The following is a 21,353-nucleotide window of genomic DNA, read 5'->3' on the forward strand; positions in this document are numbered from 1 at the left end:
ATGGACCAGGCATGAAACTAAGACTGGAAACTAGTTTGACCTTTCTTCTAGAAAGAATCTCAAAGAACAGCTACGATTTTCCGTAGATAAATATTTCCCCAGTAAGAAAGACCTTGGTGTTGGTAAGAAAGGCCTTGGCCAAAACAATGGAAACTCTTGGGCTGCCACAGTGGGGAAAGTCCTAAACAAACTACAATTAAAAAACATGATACTTGATAGAAGAGGTGATCAAAGGGAGAAATTATTTACGCATCCAAACTACACTTGTTCCCCACCGTGGGAGGAGCCTACCTTCAAGATAGTAATAGACCGTCTTCCGATGAAAGATGCTGCCTATACTCCAACAATCCAAAGGCGCATCATAGAAAAGCAAATGAGCATCACAAAAAAGCAAACGAGTAGCATTGCAGTAGTAGGATCCACCCATATCTTTACAGACGGATCGGTTGACACACAATATGAGAGTACTGGCGCTGCTCTTTGCACGGACAGCAAATAGGCTTATTGGAGACTGGGTTGATGATACTGGTCCTCCCAAACTGAGCTGTTTGCCATACAAAAGGCATTCACCTATGTGATTGCACAAAACTCAAAATGCAAACAGACTCAAAAGCTACACTTCAAATATTAGGAAAACTGCAGTGGAAAGACAACTTGGAAGTAATTACCACCATTTTGTCTTTTGGAGCAGTAGCTAAAGGCAAAAAGACTCAACATAGCCCTAAACTGGATCCCATCCCATGTTGAAATCCCATTAAATGAGAAAGCGATGATATTTCTAGAGGGACAACTCGTCATTCAGTGATACATAAAACACTCCAACCAAGCCTAAAGTACATAAAACACACCATCACCAAAAACCACTCCTCAACACAGCCCATTTACACCAGTGTTTTCCAGAAAGTTCACCTTCTGCAATATGGTGTCTTCAGGCCACCTAGCTAGAAAGGTTAAATACCTCAAAAAGAATCCAACGGGGGAAATAGCAGTTAGGTTATATAGACTAGACCCCACACACACACAACACCCCCCCCCACACACACACAACACCCCCCCCCCACACACACAACACCCCCCCCCACACACACACACACAACACCCCCCCCCACACACACACAACACCCCCCCCCCACACACACACACAACACCCCCCCACACACACACAACACACCCAACACACACACACACCCAACACACACACACACACACACAACACACACACACACACACACACCCAACACACACACACACACCCAACACACACACACACACACACCCAACACACACACACACACACACACACCCAAAACACACACACCCAACACACACACCCCCAACACACACACACACCCAACACACACACCCCCAACACACACACACACACACACACACACCCAACACACACACACACACACACACCCAACACACACACACACACCCAACACACACACACACACACCCAACACACCACACACACCCACACACACACACACACACACACACACACACACACCACACACACACACACACACACACCCACCCAACACACACACACACACACCCAACACACACACACACACCCAACACACACACACACCCAACACACACACACACCCAACACACACACACCCAACACACACACACCCAACACACACACACCCAACACACACACACCCAACACACACACACACCCAACACACACACACCCAACACACACACACACACACACCCAACACACACACACACACACACACACACACACCCAACACACACACACACACCCAACACACACACACCCAACACACACACACCCACACACACACACACACCCAACACACACACACACACACACACACACACACACACACACACCCAACACACACACACACACACCAACACACACACACACACACACACCACACACACACACACACACACACACACACACACACACACACACACACACACACACCCAACACACACACACACACACACGCACCCAACACCCAACACACACACACACACACACACACCCAACACACACACACACCCACACACACACACACACACACACACACACACACACACACACACACACACACACCCAACACACACACACACACCCAACACACACACACACACACACACACACACACACACACACACCCAACACACAAACACACACACACACGCACCCAACACCCAACACACACACACACACACACACCCAACACACACACACACACACACCCAACACACACACACACACCCAACACACACACACACCCAACACACACACACACCCAACACACACACAGACCCAACACACACACACACCCAACACACACACACACCCAACACACACACACACCCACACACACACACACACACACACCCAACACACACACACACCCAACACACACACACACACCCAACACACACCACACACACACACACACACACACACACACACACACACACACACACACACACACACACACACACACACACACACACACACACACCCTTCCTTGCCCCTGCATAATGCCCATCATGAAACCCAAATCCTCCACCTCCCCTTATCCCAAGTAGCCCCTGCTTTCCCAGCCCCTGGTCTTCTCCCTGCCCCAAGCAGGCCTGAGCAAGACCAAAGCCCTCTATCCCCCACTCCACCTCCCTTCAAACCCCTGTCAACTACACCGCAGGAGGGCGTGCCCTCTCCCCAAGCAATCCCTGCTCCCTCACCCCCAGGACTTCTTCCTGCCCCAAGCAGGCCCGAGGAAGACCTAAGCCCTCCACCCCCACTCCACCTCCCCCTGAACCCCTGGCAACTACCTCACAGGAGGAGGAGCCTACCCAAGTAGCAATGACCATAGAGTAGCAATGACCATAGAACAACCTCCTACACTTGTAGGGAGTGTGGGTGAAATTGGATATAAGAAAGTGAGCTTCAAGGTAATGTACTCAAACATTGATGGGATTACCAATAAAGCAAGTGAACTGGCAGAAAGGGTGCAAGAAGAAAACCCTGATGTAATAGGACTAACGGAAACAAAATTGTCAGGAGTCATAACAGATGTTGTGTTTCCAAAGGACTACTATATAGTAAGGAAAGAGAGGGAAGGGAGAGGAGATGGAGGAGTGGCCCTGCTGATAAGGAAGGACTGGAGTTTTGATGAGATGGAAATTCCGGGCTGTGACGGATTCAGAGATTACATAACAGGAACTATAACAATGGGTGGACCTAAGATAATAGTGGCAGTCATTTACAACCCTCCCTAAATGACAGAAGACCTAGACAGGAGTTTGATAGGAACAACATGGCAACCATTAATATAATAGAGAGAGCAGTTTCAGTGGCCTGCAGGAATGGCTCAAGACTCTTAATCATGGGTGATTTCAACCATGGAAAGATAGACTGGGAGAATGGGGACCCACTTGGAGGTGCAGATACGTGGCGAGCTAAACTCTTGGAAGTGGCAACAAGGAATTTTCTGAGCCAGCATGTCAAGGAACCCACAAGAATGAGAGGCAATGATGAATCAGCTAGACTCGACTTGATATTCACCCTGAATGAGTCAGAAATAAGTCAAAGTTGAAGCCCCATAGGAATGAGTGACCACAGTGTACTGACCTTTGAGTACTTGGTGGAGGTAGGGATAACCTATCCAAGGATGAGAGTGGAGGGGAAAAGACTGAATTACCGAAGATGAAAATATGACGAGATGAGGAACTTCCTCAGGGGAATACCATGGGAAACAGAACTTAGAGACAAGAATGTGCAGGTCATGATGGATTGTCACTCAAAAGTGCCAGGAAGCTGCAGACAGGTTTATCCCCGGTCAAAAGGAGAAAAACGAAAAAACAGAAAAACCCATGGTTCAACCAGGAATGTAAGGTAGCGAAACAACTGAGTAAAAGAACATGGAGAAACTACAGAAATAACAGAACACCAGAGAGCAGGGAGAGATACCAGAGGGCCAGAAATGAGTACATCAGAATGAGGAGGGAAGCAGAGACAGTTTGAAAATGACATCGCGAGTAAAGCCAAGACCCAACCAAAGCTGCTCCACAGCCATATCAGGAGGAAAACAGCAGTGAAGGAACAAGTGATGAAGCTGCGGAAAGGGGAGAACAGATACACAGAGAATGACAAGGAGGTGTGTGAAGAACTCAACAAGAGATTCCAGGTCTTCACAATAGAACAAGGAGAAGCCCCTGCACTAAATGAGGAGGCGGCAAACCAAGCAACCTTGGAGGAATTTGACCTCACCAGTGATGAGGTCAAAAGGTGTCTGCTGGAGCTGGATGTGACAAAGGCTGTTGGGCCTGATAGAATCTCACCATGGATACTAAAGGAAGGTGCAGAAGCACTAAGTGTGCCCCACTCTATGGTGTATAACAGGTCGCTGGAAACAGGAGACTTACCAGAAAGTTGGAAGACAGCTAACGTGGTCCCAAAATACAAAAATGGTGACAGGCAAGAGGCACTGAATTACAGGCCAGTTTCCTTAACTTGTATACCATGCAAGGTGCTGGAGAAGATCGTGAGGAAAAGGCTCGTAGAGCATCTGGAGGGAAATAACTTTGTAACGCACCACCAACATGGGTTCAGAGATGGTAAATCGTGCCTCACAGGTTTAATAGAATTTTATGACCAGGCAACGAAAATTAGGCAGGAAAGAGAAGGGTGGGCCGACTGCATTTTCCTAGATTGCCAAAAAGCCTTTGACACAGTACCCCATAAAAGGCTGTTAAAAAAGTTGAAGCAACAGGCAGGAGTAAAAGGGAAGGTGCTCCAGTGGATAAGGGAGTACTTAAGCAACAGGAAACAGCGAGTAACGGCGAGGGGGGAGACATCAGAGTGGCGAGATGTCACCAGCGGAGTCCCACAGGGCTCAGTACTTGGACCCATCCTGTTTCTAATATATGTGAACGATCTTCCAGAGGGTATAGACTCAATCCTCTCGATGTTTGCTGATGATGCAAAAATTATGAGAAGAATCAAGACGGATGAAGATAGACAGAGACTACAGGATGACTTGGATAAACTGGAGGAATGGTCTAGAAAATGGCTGCTAAAGTTCAACTCGGGAAAGTGTAAGGTGATGAAATTAGGCGAAGGGAGCAGGAGGCTGAACACAAGGTATCATCTGGGAGGGGAAATCCTGCAAGAGTCAAATAGAGACAAGGATCTGGGGGTTGATATCACACTGAACCTGTCCCCAGAGGCCCACATCAAAAGAATATCATCAGCGGCATATGCTAGACTGGCCAACATAAGAACTGCCTTCAGAAACATGTGTAAGGAATCTTTCAGAACCCTGTATACCACTTATGTAAGACCAATCCTGGAGAATGCAGCTCCAGCCTGGAGTCCATACCTAGCTAAACACAAGACAAAGTTAGAGAAGATTCAGCGGTATGCCACCAGGCTCGTCCCGGAACTGAGAGGATTGAGCTACGAGGAAAGGCTAAAGGAGCTGAACCTCACATCCCTGGAAAACAGAAGAGTAAGGGGAGACATGATAACCATCTACAAAATTCTCAGGGGAATTGACAGGGTGGACAAAGACAAACTCTTCAGCACGGGTGGGACACGAACAAGGGGGGACACTCTTGAAATACTTCAAGAGTCAGAGAGAGAGAAAGACCTGGGGGTTGATATCACGCCAGACCTGTCCCCTGAAGCTCTTATCAAGAGGATAACATCAGCAGCATATGCCAGGTTGGCTAACATAAGAACGGCCTTTAGAAACTTGTGTAAGGAATCTTTCAGAACATTATATACCACATATGTCAGACCAATCCTGGAGTATGCGGCTCCAGCATGGAGTCCATATCTAGTCAAGCATAAGACTAAACTGGAAAAGGTTCAAAGGTTTGCCACCAGACTAGTACCCGAGCTGAGAGGTATGAGCTACGAGGAGAGACTACGGAAATTGAACCTCACTTCGTTGGAAGACAGAAGAGTTAGGGGGGACATGATCACCACATTCAAGATTCAAGGGAATCGACAGGGTTGATAAAGACAGGCTATTTAACACAAGGGGCACACGCACTAGGGGACACAGGTGGAAACAGTGCCCAAATGAACCACAGAGATATTAGAAAGAACTTTTTTTAGTGTCAGAGTGGTTGACAAATGGAATGCACTAGGAAGTGATGTGGTGGAGGCTGACTCCATACACAGTTTCAATTGTAGATATGATAGAGCCCAATAGGCTCAGGAACCTGACCACCTGTTGATTGACGGTTGAGAGGCGGGACCAAAGAGCCAGAGCTCAACCCCTGCAAGCATGATTAGGTGAGTACACACACACCCCCAACGCACACCCTTCCACCCACCCGGTCCACACCAGCAAACCTGACTGACTTCACAAGACATCCGTCGCCACTAGGACCCGTTGAGGGGTTTTAACAACAACGAGGCACGACAAACGCCTGAAAGTCGGGACTCATAGCAATATGGAAGTTGTAGTTAAGGACCTGGTGACTCTAGTGGGAGCCCTGAGGACAGAGTTGGACTTTCTGCGGGAGGAGGTGCGTCAGCTTAAAGAACAACGAGAAGTAACGAAGGAGGAGACCAGCAGTAAAGGGACCTCGTCTTGGAGAGTTGTGAAAGACAGGGGCCTTAAGAAGACTTTGATAAAGCCGCCTTCAAACGCCATAGCAACCTCTAATTCATTTGACGTTTTGGAGGACGAGTGCTGTGGAGAGACTGTGGATCGCGCAAAAGGGAAAGCAACGAAGAGAAAGGAAGCGCAGGCCCCTCAGAGGGTAAAGGAAGTACCTAAGCAAACATTAGTTGTGGGAGATTCCCAGATAAGGTATTTGGATAGAACGTTTTGTGCTAGAGATAGGGGGAACAGGTTAAGGGTTTGCTATCCCGGAGCTGGCATTGGTGATATTATAAACAACATGAATGATATTATGGCTGGTAATGGGAACAATCCCATTATTTGCATTAGCGTGGGAGGAAATGATGTTGGTCGAGTTAGGAGTGAGGAACTGATTCAGAGGTATAAAACAGCCATAGAGTTAGTTAGGAGCAAGGGAGGAATCCCGATCATATGTGGCATTCTTCCAAGAAAGGGAGTGGGAAATGAATGGATATCGAGGGCACTTGGTGTCAATTGCCGGCTGGAAAGATATTGCAAATCAAATGCAATATCTTTCATAGACAACTGGGAACACTTCTATGGAAGAAATGAAATGTATGCTCGTGATGGGGTGCATCTATCGAGAGCTGGGGTTGTTGCTGTTGCGAACTCGTTAGAAGAAGTGGTTAGAGGTGTTTGTTTGGGTTTAAACTGTTAGTAGATAGAGGTATGGGAATTGATTTGGAGGAAGGAGGTAATAAAAGTATGTGTTTGTGGGAGAAAGGAATTGGCAAAACGACCAGGGAAAGAGAAGGTCCGCAAAATAACAATTCACTTAGGGTATATTACACTAACAGTAGAAGTCTAAGAAATAAAATTAACGAATTAAATGCTCTTGTCTGCACAGAAAAAATAGATATTATTGCACTTACCGAAACGTGGATGAATGTAGAAAATAGAGAACTATTAGCTGAATATCAAATATATGGATTTAAACTATTTCACACAGATAGATATATTAGACGAGGAGGTGGAGTAGCCATATATGTTAGGGACAATTTGAAATGTAGTCTCAAAGAGGGAATCAAAACAGAGCAACACACAGAAACTATTTGGATTGAATTAAACGAAAAAGCTAATAATATTATAATAGGAGTAATATATAGGCCACCAAATTTAGACAGAATGGAAGCAAAGCATCTATGGGATGAAATATCTAGAGCATCTAGATCTAACAGTATTTATGTCATGGGTGACTTTAATTTTAGCGGAATAAACTGGTTGAACAAAACAGGGAATAGTGAAGCAGAAGATTTTCTAGAATTAATTGACGATTGCTTTCTTACGCAACACATTAAGGAACCAACACGGGAAAATAATATTTTAGATTTAGTGTTAACTAACAGGGAAACGCAAATTAATGACATCGAAATAGGGAGTGAGCTAGGGAGCAGTGATCACAAAGAAATCAGATTTAGCATAGAATGGAATAAACCAGTAGGAGAAAATTCTGTTAAAGTGCCAGATTTTCGTAAAGCTGATTTTAATAGCCTAAGAAATTTTTTGGGTCAAATTGATTGGAAAGTCTTGGGTATGGGGTGTGGGCCGGTCTTGGAGCGAGACATGAACCCAGCGATAGGTGACTTAAATGGGGATTTCGATGTGGATTCAATATATAACTTATTTAAGAATATTCTAAACAAAGCACAGGAACGTAGTATACCATACAAATTGAATAGATCGAATACTAATGACCCAAAGTGGATAACAAAGAATTTGAAGAACCTTATAGGTAAAAAGAGAGCTTGGTACAAAAGGATTAAAAATGGGGAGGTCACTTTAGAACAGGAATTCGTACAACTGGTTAGAAATGTTAAAAAAGAGATAAGGAAAGCAAAAAGAAACTATGAAGTTCGCATAGCAGGGCAAGCAAAGACAAATCCTAAAGGGTTTTTTCAGTTATATCGTACTAAGACTAGGGAAAGGATAGGTCCATTAAAAACTGAGACAGGTCAAATAACAGATAGTGATGAAGAGATGAGTAGTATTTTTAATAAATATTTTGTATCTGTATTTACTAAAGAGGAACTTAACAATATGCCTTCAGCCGAACAAGTCTATGTGGGTGGGGACGAGGACAGGTTGACGAGTTTAACAGTTACCAGGGAGGATGTTCTTAAACAAATAGTAAAACTCAAACCAAACAAATCCCCAGGGCCGGATGAAGTGTTTGCCAGGGTGCTTAAAGAATGCAAAGAGGAGCTTTGTGACCCACTGTCAACCATATTTAATAAATCAATAGAGTCAGGCAGAGTGCCAGAGTTTTGGAAAGTTGCTAATGTGACACCAGTTTTTAAGAAAGGAGATAGATCACTTGCGTCTAACTATCGACCAATTAGCCTAACGTCTATTGTGGGAAAGTTACTCGAATCTATAATAGCAAATAAAATTCGTCTTCATCTTGAAAAACATAATTTAATAATTGAGTCGCAACATGGTTTTATAAATGGCCGTTCATGTTTAACAAATTTGTTATCTTTTTATTCTAGCATTGTTGAGGCAGTTGATAGTGGTAAGGATTGCGATGTTGTATACCTTGACTTTAGCAAAGCTTTTGATACAGTGCCACATGAAAGACTGATTAAAAAGATAGAGTCTCATGGTATTGGGGGTGCTATATTAAGCTGGATTAGGGCATGGCTATACCAAAGGAAACAGAGAGTTAGTATAAATGGAATCAAGTCAGAGTGGGAAAATGTTGTAAGTGGAGTGCCTCAAGGCTCTGTCCTGGGACCTCTGTTGTTTATAATATATATAAATGATTTAGATTCAGGTTTGAGTAGCAACATTTGCAAATTTGCCGATGATACGAAAATCGGTAGGGAAATTAATTCGGAGGAGGACTCACTATCACTTCAAGTTGATCTAGATAGGGTTTTGAAATGGTCAAAGGATTGGCAGATGCAGTTTAATGCTGATAAATGTAAAGTTCTGAGGTTAGGTAATGATGATAGAGTTACAAGATACGAGCTAGATGGTGTTGTGATTGCGAAGTCGGATTGCGAAAGGGATCTGGGAGTTATGATTAGTAAGAATTTAAAACAAAAAGATCAATGCATAAATGTTCGTAATAAGGCAAATCGGACACTTGGATTTATTAATCGCAGCGTTAGTAACAAGACACCTGGTGTGGTTCTCAAGCTATATCTTGCTCTAGTTAGGCCCCATTTAGATTATGCAGTTCAGTTTTGGTCGCCATATTATAGAATGGATATAAATTCACTTGAACGTGTCCAGCGTAGGATGACTAAGTTAATTCCCCAAATTAGAAATCTTTCATATGAAGAAAGATTAACAAAGCTTAAGTTGCATTCACTGGAAAGGCGAAGAGTTAGGGGTGACATGATAGAGGTTTACAAGTGGATGAATGGACATAACCGGGGGATATTAATAGGGTATTAAAAGTATCAACACAGGACAGAACACGAAACAATGGGTATAAATTGGATAAGTTTAGATTTAGGAAAGACTTGGGTAAATACTGGTTCAGTAACAGGGTTGTTGATTTGTGGAACCAATTGCCGCGTAACATTGTGGAGGTGGGGTCCCTCGATTGTTTCAAGCACGGGTTGGACAAGTATATGAGTGGGATTGGGTGGTTATAGAATAGGAGCTGCCTCGTATGGGCCAATAGGCCTTCTGCAGTTACCTTTGTTCTTATGTTCTTATGTACTCGCCCCATGGACTGCCATGCTTTCACCAAAGCCGACGTCTTTAAGATCCTAAAAGAAGCCATCGGATTACACCCATCGATCTTGATCAAGGTGAGAAAATTTTGCTCTATTTCTTGTGTGGAGGATCTCTAAAAACTCCCAAAATTCGATTGCACGCTTCGCAACGTGCATCACTTCTTTCCTCTTCCCAAGTCAATACACCACCGACCGAACAGTCTTTATCAGCGGGACCAGCCACTGGATCAGACCGAGAATAAACGGAGATCATTACCAACATCGAGGAAGAAAACCCGAACCTGGGGGTATTCGATGTTATATTCTGCAGCAACGATACCGACGATGACAAGCACACCACCATGAAGATATCCTTCACCACCTTAGCCTCGGCTAATCACTTCTTCCAAGTGAAGAAGGAACGATTCCACGATCTCCAACAGTGCTTTCGGTGCAACCATTACTCCCACCCCACCAACAAGTGTCGGCACCCCATCCAGAAGTGTTGCCTTTGTGCCCAGGACCATCATTACCCCATCTGTAAATCAACAACCCATCGCTGCCTTCTCTGCAACGGCAATCAACCTGCAATTTCACGCCGCTGCTCACGCAGACAGGAAAAGTCAAGGCCCAGGTTGAAACTAAGAAAGCCAACCCTCCTATTCCCGTCACCAGAGCCCCTGACGTTATACCCATCACCACAGCTCTCACAACCAACCAGATTCGGTCAGGTGAAGTCACAGTGAGAGGTTGTGTTAACCGGAGCTCCTGAGTGTTGTTATAGCAATATGGAAGTTGTAGTGAAGGACCTGGTGACTCTAGTGGGAGCCCTGAGGACAGAGTTGGACTCTCTGCGGGAGGAGGTGCGTCAGCTTAAAAAACTACGAGAAGTAACGAAGGAGGAGACCAGCAGTAAAGGGACCTCGTCTTGGAGAGTTGCGAAAGACAGGGGCCTTAAGAAGACTTTGATAAAGCCGCCTTCAAACGCCATAGCAACTTCAAATTCATTTGACGTTTTGGAGGACGAGTGCTGTGGAGAGACTGTGGATCGCGCAAAAGGGAAAGCAACGAAGAGAAAGGAAGCGCAGGCCCCTCAGAAAGTAAAGGAAGTACCTAAGCAAACATTAGTTGTGGGAGATTCCCAGATAAGGTATTTGGATAGAACGTTTTGTGCTAGAGATAGGGGGAACAGGTTAAGGGTTTGCTATCCCGGAGCTGGCATTGGTGATATTATAAACAACATGAATGATATTATGGCTGGTAATGGGAACAATCCCATTATTTGCATTAGCGTGGGAGGAAATGATGTTGGTCGAGTCAGGAGTGAGGAACTGATTCAGAGGTATAAAACAGCCATAGAGTTAGTTAGGAGCAAGGGAGGAATCCCGATCATATGTGGCATTCTTCCAAGAAAGGGAGTGGGAAATGAATGGATATCGAGGGCACTTGGTGTCAATTGCCGGCTGGAAAGATATTGCAAATCAAATGCAATATCTTTCATAGACAACTGGGAACACTTCTATGGAAGAAATGAAATGTATGCTCGTGATGGGGTGCATCTATCGAGAGCTGGGGTTGTTGCTGTTGCGAACTCGCTAGAAGAAGTGGTTAGAGGTGTTTGTTTGGGTTTAAACTGTTAGTAGTTAGAGGTATGGGAATTGATTTGGAGGAAGGAGGTAATAAAAGTATGTGTTTGTGGGAGAAAGGAATTGGCAAAACGATCAGGGAAAGAGAAGGTCCGCAAAATAACAATTCACTTAGGGTATATTACACTAACAGTAGAAGTCTAAGAAATAAAATTAACGAATTAAATGCTCTTGTCTGCACAGAAAAAATAGATATTATTGCACTTACCGAAACGTGGATGAATGTAGAAAATAGAGAACTATTAGCTGAATATCAAATATATGGATTTAAACTATTTCACACAGATAGATATATTAGACGAGGAGGTGGAGTAGCCATATATGTTAGGGACAATTTGAAATGTAGTCTCAAAGAGGGAATCAAAACAGAGCCACACACAGAAACTATTTGGATTGAATTAAACGAAAAAGCTAATAATATTATAATAGGAGTAATATATAGGCCACCAAATTTAGACAGAATGGAAGCAAAGCATCTATGGGATGAAATATCTAGAGCATCTAGATCTAACAGTATTTATGTCATGGGTGACTTTAATTTTAGCGGAATAAACTGGTTGAACAAAACAGGGAATAGTGAAGCAGAAGATTTTCTAGAATTAATTGACGATTGCTTTCTTACGCAACACATTAAGGAACCAACACGGGAAAATAATATTTTAGATTTAGTGTTAACTAACAGGGAAACGCAAATTAATGACATCGAAATAGGGAGTGAGCTAGGGAGCAGTGATCACAAAGAAATCAGATTTAGCATAGAATGGAATAGACCAGTAGGAGAAAATTCTGTTAAAGTGCCAGATTTTCGAAAAGCTGATTTTAATAGCCTAAGAAATTTTTTGGGTCAAATTGATTGGAATGGCTTGGGTATGGGGTGTGGGCCGGTCTTGGAGCGAGACATGAACCCAGCGATAGGTGACTTAAATGGGGATTTCGATGTGGATTCAATATATAACTTATTTAAGAATATTCTAAACAAAGCACAGGAACGTAGTATACCATACAAATTGAATAGATCGTATACTAATGACCCAAAGTGGATAACAAAGAATTTGAAGAACCTTATAGGTAAAAAGAGAGCTTGGTACAAAAGGATTAAAAATGGGGAGGTCACTTTAGAACAGGAATTCGTACAACTGGTTAGAAATGTTAAAAAAGAGATAAGGAAAGCAAAAAGAAACTATGAAGTTCGCATAGCAGGGCAAGCAAAGACAAATCCTAAAGGGTTTTTTCAGTTATATCGTACTAAGACTAGGGAAAGGATAGGTCCATTAAAAACTGAGACAGGTCAAATAACAGATAGTGATGAAGAGATGAGTAGTATTTTTAATAAATATTTTGTATCTGTATTTACTAAAGAGGAACTTAACAATATGCCTTCAGCCGAACAAGTCTATGTGGGTGGGGACGAGGACAGGTTGACGAGTTTAACAGTTACCAGGGAGGATGTTCTTAAACAAATAGTAAAACTCAAACCAAACAAATCCCCAGGGCCGGATGAAGTGTTTGCTAGGGTGCTTAAAGAATGCAAAGAGGAGCTTTGTGACCCACTGTCAACCATATTTAATAAATCAATAGAGTCAGGCAGAGTGCCAGAGTTTTGGAAAGTTGCTAATGTGATACCAGTTTTTAAGAAAGGAGATAGATCACTTGCGTCTAACTATCGACCAATTAGCCTAACGTCTATTGTGGGAAAGTTACTCGAATCTATAATAGCAAATAAAATTCGTCTTCATCTTGAAAAACATAAATTAATAATTGAGTCGCAACATGGTTTTATAAATGGCCGTTCATGTTTAACAAATTTGTTATCTTTTTATTCTAGCATTGTTGAGGCAGTTGATAGTGGTAAGGATTGCGATGTTGTATACCTTGACTTTAGCAAAGCTTTTGATACAGTGCCACATGAAAGACTGATTAAAAAAATAGAGTCTCATGGTATTGGGGGTGCTATATTAAGCTGGATTAGGGCATGGCTATACCAAAGGAAACAGAGAGTTAGTATAAATGGAATCAAGTCAGAGTGGGAAAATGTTGTAAGTGGAGTGCCTCAAGGCTCTGTCCTGGGACCTCTGTTGTTTATAATATATATAAACGATTTAGATTCAGGTTTGAGTAGCAACATTTGCAAATTTGCCGATGATACGAAAATCGGTAGGGAAATTAATTCGGAGGAGGACTCACTATCACTTCAAGTTGATCTAGATAGGGTTTTGAAATGGTCAAAGGATTGGCAGATGCAGTTTAATGCTGATAAATGTAAAGTTCTGAGGTTAGGTAATGATGATAGAGTTACAAGATACGAGCTAGATGGTGTTGTGATTGCGAAGTCGGATTGCGAAAGGGATCTGGGAGTTATGATTAGTAAGAATTTAAAACAAAAGGATCAATGCATAAATGTTCGTAATAAGGCAAATCGGACACTTGGATTTATTAATCGCAGCGTTAGTAACAAGACACCTGGTGTGGTTCTCAAGCTATATCTTGCTCTAGTTAGGCCCCATTTAGATTATGCAGTTCAGTTTTGGTCGCCATATTATAGAATGGATATAAATTCACTTGAACGTGTCCAGCGTAGGATGACTAAGTTAATTCCCCAAATTAGAAATCTTTCATATGAAGAAAGATTAACAAAGCTTAAGTTGCATTCACTGGAAAGGCGAAGAGTTAGGGGTGACATGATAGAGGTTTACAAGTGGATGAATGGACATAACCGGGGGATATTAATAGGGTATTAAAAGTATCAACACAGGACAGAACACGAAACAATGGATATAAATTGGATAAGTTTAGATTTAGGAAAGACTTGGGTAAATACTGGTTCAGTAACAGGGTTGTTGATTTGTGGAACCAATTGCCGCGTAACATTGTGGAGGTGGGGTCCCTCGATTGTTTCAAGCACGGGTTGGACAAGTATATGAGTGGGATTGGGTGGTTATAGAATAGGAGCTGCCTCGTATGGGCCAATAGGCCTTCTGCAGTTACCTTTGTTCTTATGTTCTTATGTTCTTATTCCAAGTCTTACCCAAACAGTGGCTCCTCCCACCAGTCAACCCAGCCTTCACAATGGGGGACCCAAGGCCAAACTAGCACCCTGGCCACCTCTTTAATCATGTGCCGGCATTTTCCCTGTTCTTGTACGATTAGCGGAGAGGCTTACCGGACCCAACAACCACCGATTCATCAGGGAACTGAATGTGCTGTACGTAGACAATGGCCTGGACCCTACCACAGCCCCTGACGCAAGTCTCACTACCTCCCCTACCACACCGGGAACTTTCACAAGGTCGACTGCTATGTCGATCTCAACTCAGACGTCAGCTCCACTAAAGACCCAGGCTGCACAAACAGCAGCATCCTCCAATCCAGCCCCAAAAGCTACCACCATCACTGTCTCAGCAGATGCACTCGTAGACGTGCTCTCTCCGACCACAACCACCACCACCGACGTGACCGAACCAGCTTCTACCATAACTCATCGACTCTACAGCCAACCTCATGCTGAGAGACCAAAACCACCAACAACGAACTACGTCACGATCTCCTCAGACTAGAAAATTTCAGTAAGAGCTCCATTGTCACGACACTTCCCCGACTCCATACAAGATCTCCTCATGGAGGGCACTTCACCAAACTCAAATGACAACACAGCTATGTCAACTAGCTGCAAGACTAAGAAAATTGAAGACCTCGAGGCCTGTATTAACTTACCAGCACTATAATTGTTATAGCTTGCCCTCTGTGACCACCCCCCTTATCCCCCCCCCAAAAAAAAAAATCCATCCATTTACAGATCTCCAGTATCAGCTATTGGTAATGTCTCCAAAAGGACCTCCACTTACGGGTGTATAATGCCCGTGCCACCTCTTGGATGGATTAATTTTTATCAATCAATCCATTTGGTCACAACTCACTACTTTCTCACTACACACAACACCTCATCACTCCATGTCAAACATCCATCTTTGCTGCTGACCCAAGATCCTATTGTGCAGAATCCAACTACACATGTTGCATAGGGTCAAGTTCCGCCTCCACGAGAACTTCGTTCTCTCCACTGCCGAGATTTTAGTCCAAATCTCCGCCCCCAACGTATCACCGGCCGACATCCAGATGACAAGAAAAGGTGTTCACCTGGTCTTTTCCATTGATTCGAACCAAGAAAAGATATTTACTACCACCGCCACGACGGCCCGGCAAGATGCTGGCATCATCCTCACGCCACCACCACGGTACTTGGCAGACAGGACCGTGTTCGCCAGGAATAACCAGTACATGAATCATCGACCAGAGCGACGACGACGACATCCTCCCCAGCATCAACGAATAGAACTCGACGCTGACTGATTAGAAAAGCTGTTGAGGAATGGGACTCACTAGTGAGCATTCTGCATCTACGTCCGCCTCCAAGATAATGTTAATGAAACAAGATTAAAACCAGTACACTAAAACAGAAGCGATAAATAAACAAGGAAAAAGGAGGAATCCCCTCCTATATTTTAAACTGAGACCCAAATATTACAAACAAGCTTATCGCAAATAACCGAACTCAATTACGGGCTCACCATAGCCCGTGCTACATGGACACTTCGTTCTGAGTAGCTAAATCTGAAAACAACAACAACAACAGCTTCATCCCAATCGACTTGAGAATGGTCCAGGACGGACCGAAACGTCGTCGTCCCTTCACCTTCTAGTGTGTGGTCTGGTCAACACCCATATGACCATTTTTCACCTTTGGACATTTCCCTGCGGTCGCTTGTCCCTCGATCGTACGATCGAGGGACAAGCGACCGCAGGGAACGGATGGAAAACAAGACACGCTCGTCCTGGAAGTCAGGACATTCAACAAGGATATGCACAACCTCAAGAGGGACAATGCAATTTGGACAATAAGGAGCAGGGCGGCGCTCCAAGTGACCATGTGTTAAGCAAGTATGTCCAATATGCAACCTCGCCAGAGCCGTTTCCCATCGCCGGCTATAGTGGTAGGACGACGGCCACGAGGACACAGAACTCTTAAGAGCACGCAGTTTTTTTCCATTAACAGAAGACTAACAAGCCTGCCAACGGGTATGGATGGAGGAGCGGATAACTGGGTAAAAATCTGAATAAGGAATACCTTTACGAAAGATGGGACAAGAGCGGACAGCTTCCCTGGCGGCAGTTTCCGCACGCTCATTTAAAGAGACACCAATATGGCTGGGAACCCAACAAAACTCGACCGACAAATTTACTGTGAACAAGAAATAGCCAATGTTGGATTTTGACAACCACTGGATGAACCGGATTAACCCTTAAGTTGCGCAACACATCATATGATGGGTTGAGTGACTTGCTATAAATTGTGTATCCCATCATATGATGTATTGGAGTACTACGCAAGATTTAAACGGCCTGCGGATACACGGGGTTCACCTCGCCTTCATCAGGGCTCTTGTAAACAGACGCCATTTTTTTTTTAAATCGTGGGCCAAATTCCCGGGTGTGAGGGCCTCAGTATTGAGTGAGCCACCAAGCCTGACGCATGCAGCATGAGCTCGCAGCACTGCTGTTCAGCTTGTGACCACAGCATCGCCTAAAAGTGCCATAATATACATGTTCATGCAATTATTTAGCTTTGATATTATTACAGAAGACCCCTGACTGTAAAAATTACCAGGATTCTGATAATAGCAGGATTGTGATAATTAGCGCTATAGTGGGAGGAGTAATCTTGGTGGGGAGGGAGGTAGCATGGTCTGCTGACTGTGTGACCACGATTTACTGTCTGGACTCACTAGACTCACGATTTTTTATTATTTTTCCCATGAACAGAGAACACAAATTAACAGATTAAGAAGAAAAAATAATGTTTTAATTTTTTTTTGGTATGCACCTGTGGGTGACAAATGCTAATTAGCCCTGAGCAACACAAGGGTTAAAGGACCCGAGAGCCATGAGGGCACTTCGAGAGTCAACAACAACTACAAAGGAAGATTGACAACGAGAAAGCAGGAAACGAAGAGCAGAGAGAATAGCATAAACTTCCGCTGTGAAGATGCTAAGTCTCAGGAGGTAAGCGACACAAGTGCTGCCAGGAAAAATAACAGTAGCCTACACCTTCCGCACACTTTTATATCCATAAAACATCACTTTTCTAAGAATATAGATACAATATTCACCAAAGATCCAAGCAGGTCAGGTGTAGGTCATTAGGCATATACCCAAAATCAACTCTTTTCATATCAACGAAGTTTCAATATTCGACAAAGGCCATTGCAGGTTAGGAACATGTCTGTTAGGTTTATGACCCAAATTATTACTTTCCACAATATGACGAATTACAGGCTAGGTCTCGGGTGGTTTGTGATAATGTGAGACAAAAATATATCTAGTAAGAACACACGTCTAAGAATATATTAGTAAAATCTGCTCTAATCCTGAGTAGAATGGAAGTTTGTGGTAGACATTAACAGCTCTGACAGCTAACTTTTGCTCTGGACGAGTTGTACATAGGTACATTTAGTAAAATATGGCTTTTGGGTTGATAATTAGGATAATTCAGTGGAATTGACAAATTGGGATGATTTGGATGAATTTAGCTTATGTGTTAGGATAGGATAGGTCTGGTTTGGTATGGACTAACTGTGCTATGATACGAAACATTTGGATGCATTGTGGAAATTGTCTTAAAATAAGTTAAATTGAGGTGGAACAGCATAAATTTCGTCAACTTTAATCAACTCTAGCTTTGGATGTGCAAGGTTAGGTAAGGTTGTGTAGGGTAGGATATATATATTAGAGGTGCAGAAGTAGCCAGCAAAACAGAATAAATTGCCCAATTTGGGACCGGGTTAGAGCTAGCTCTTGTGTGGAAGGACGGAGGTAACATGGGCTTCTATGTGAGGATATGGGATACTTATATTTAGTTAGTTCAGCTTTTGCTAGGTTGAATTTGGTCAAATTTGTGTAGTATTAGTAGAATTTTTGCTAGATTTAGATAAATTTATGTTCTAATAGGAGGCATTTGATAAGATATATAATTATCTAAATCAGCCCGGCAGATGTTGTGTCCATCATACACTCTCTAAAAACCAAGGCAGGGAACACCAGTGAAATTCCGTCCATTGTGTACAAGAGAGCCTCCCATGCCCTTGCCCCACCCATAGCACTACTGTTCAACAAATCTATAGTGTGTCACACCATCCCTGATATCCTCAAAAAAGCAAGAGTAACGCCAGTCCATAAAGGAGGCAATCCGGCGGACATAAACAATTATAGACCAATATCAAATCTACCCATTCTATCAAAAATATTTGAAAAAATTATTTACAAACAGCTCTATTCCTACCTCGTAAAATTCGACATACTCAGCCCCTGCCAGTTTGGCTTCTGGTCCCAAAAGAGCACCAACGATGCAATCATTAGTCTCCTTGACGTTATCCACTCAGCCCTTGACAAAAATGAGTTTCCGATTGGATTTTTCATTGACCTAAGAAAAGCCTTTGATACTGTTAATCACAACTACCTCTTACTTAAACTCCAGCATTATAGAATCCGAGGCCTTGCCCTTGACTACATCCGATCCTATCTTAGTGACAGACACCAATATGTAACCATCAATGATACAACTTCTTCCACTCTACCAATTACCGTTGGAGTGCCACAGGGCAGCATCTTAGGACCTCTTCTATTTCTTATATATATAAACGATCTGCCTAATGTCTCTAATATTCTCAAACCTATATTGTTTGCTGACGATACTACTCTTATCTATTCAAACCTCAACCCACATACACTAAATAATGTTGTGAATAATGAATTAAAAAAAGTCCACTTATGGATGTCAACGAACAAACTAACATTAAACATCGAAAAGACTTACTACATCTTATTTGGAAGCAAATCATCAAATGCAATTCAGCTACAGATAGACAACATTAACATCAGTAATAAAGATGATGGCAAGTTTCTTGGCCTATTCCTAGACAAGAGACTCAACTTCAGCACCCACATTCAACACATAACTAAGAAAGTCTCTAAGACAGTTGGTATACTCTCCAAAATCAGATATTATGTTCCTAACTCTGCTCTCCTCTCACTATATTATGCACTAATTTACCCCTATCTTAATTATGGTATCTGTGCATGGGGGTCTACCACTGCAAACCACCTTAAGCCCATCATCACACAGCAAAAATCTGCTATCAGAATGATAACTAACTCAGCTTTCAGACAACACTCAGCTCCCTTGTTTAAATCCCTAAACTTGCTAAATATTAACTCCCTCCACACATTCTCTTGTGTCAACTACATTTACAAAACCCTGTTCTTAAATGCAAACCATGCTCTGAAACTCTCCCTGGACAGATGTAATAGGACCCATTATCACCACACCAGAAATAAATATCTCTTTGATATCCCCAGGGTCAAACTTAATCTGTGTAAACACTCTATGCAAATTATGGGACCTAGTTTATGGAACTCACTCCCTAGATAATTGAAAAACTGTAAAACTTTTGCCTTATTTAAAAGCAAAACCAAAAAGTACCTAACTTCATCTTCTTAGTTTCCTACACTGAGCTTTAAATTTGCTCTGTACCTAGTGTTACCCAATCTCCTAATTTTTATGTAATTTCAAACAACCTTATCATTGTGTTCATTGCTGTCTTCTTTTATGTGCTAGCCATATGCTGTATTGTGACTACCAATTTTTGTCAACTACCATTCAAGCTGTCATTGCAACCAATCTTATATTGTTTCTGCTGTATTATGCCTACCAATTTTTTTGTCAACTACCATTCAAGCTGTCATTGCAACCAATCTTATATTGTTTCTGCTGTATTATGCCTACCAATTTTTTTGTCAACTACCATTCAAGCTGTCATTGCAATCAATCTTAGCTACCTATGTGCTTTAATATACTGTACCTACAATTTTCTCTCATCTTTTTTTCATTTCATGTAATCTGTTATCATTTTTTGACTATAATTTTGCAAGTATTTACCTCCTTAAAATTTTCTTAGATTAAGGACCTGCCCGAAACGCTGCGCGTGCTAGTGGCTTTACAAGACTGTAATTACCATATTTGTATCCTCACATTCCTTATGTACATTCTTGTACATGCATAAATAAAATAAAATAAAAATAAAATCAGAAGGTAATTTGTTATTTAGTTATTTATTCCATGACCCATGTTTGTGTGTTCCTGTATCATAGTATAATTTATTTATTTATATACAAGAAGGTACATTGGGATTGTGAGGCTGCATAGCATAGTAATTACATTTTGTAAAGCCACTAGAATGCGCAGTGTTTCAGGCAGGTCCTTAATGTATGAAAATTTTAAGTAGGTAAATTCTAACAAAATTCATAAAATGATAAAAGGTACATAG

The sequence above is a fragment of the Procambarus clarkii genome, chromosome 12, assembly GCF_040958095.1.
Source record: "Procambarus clarkii isolate CNS0578487 chromosome 12, FALCON_Pclarkii_2.0, whole genome shotgun sequence".
NCBI lineage: Eukaryota > Metazoa > Arthropoda > Malacostraca > Decapoda > Cambaridae > Procambarus > Procambarus clarkii.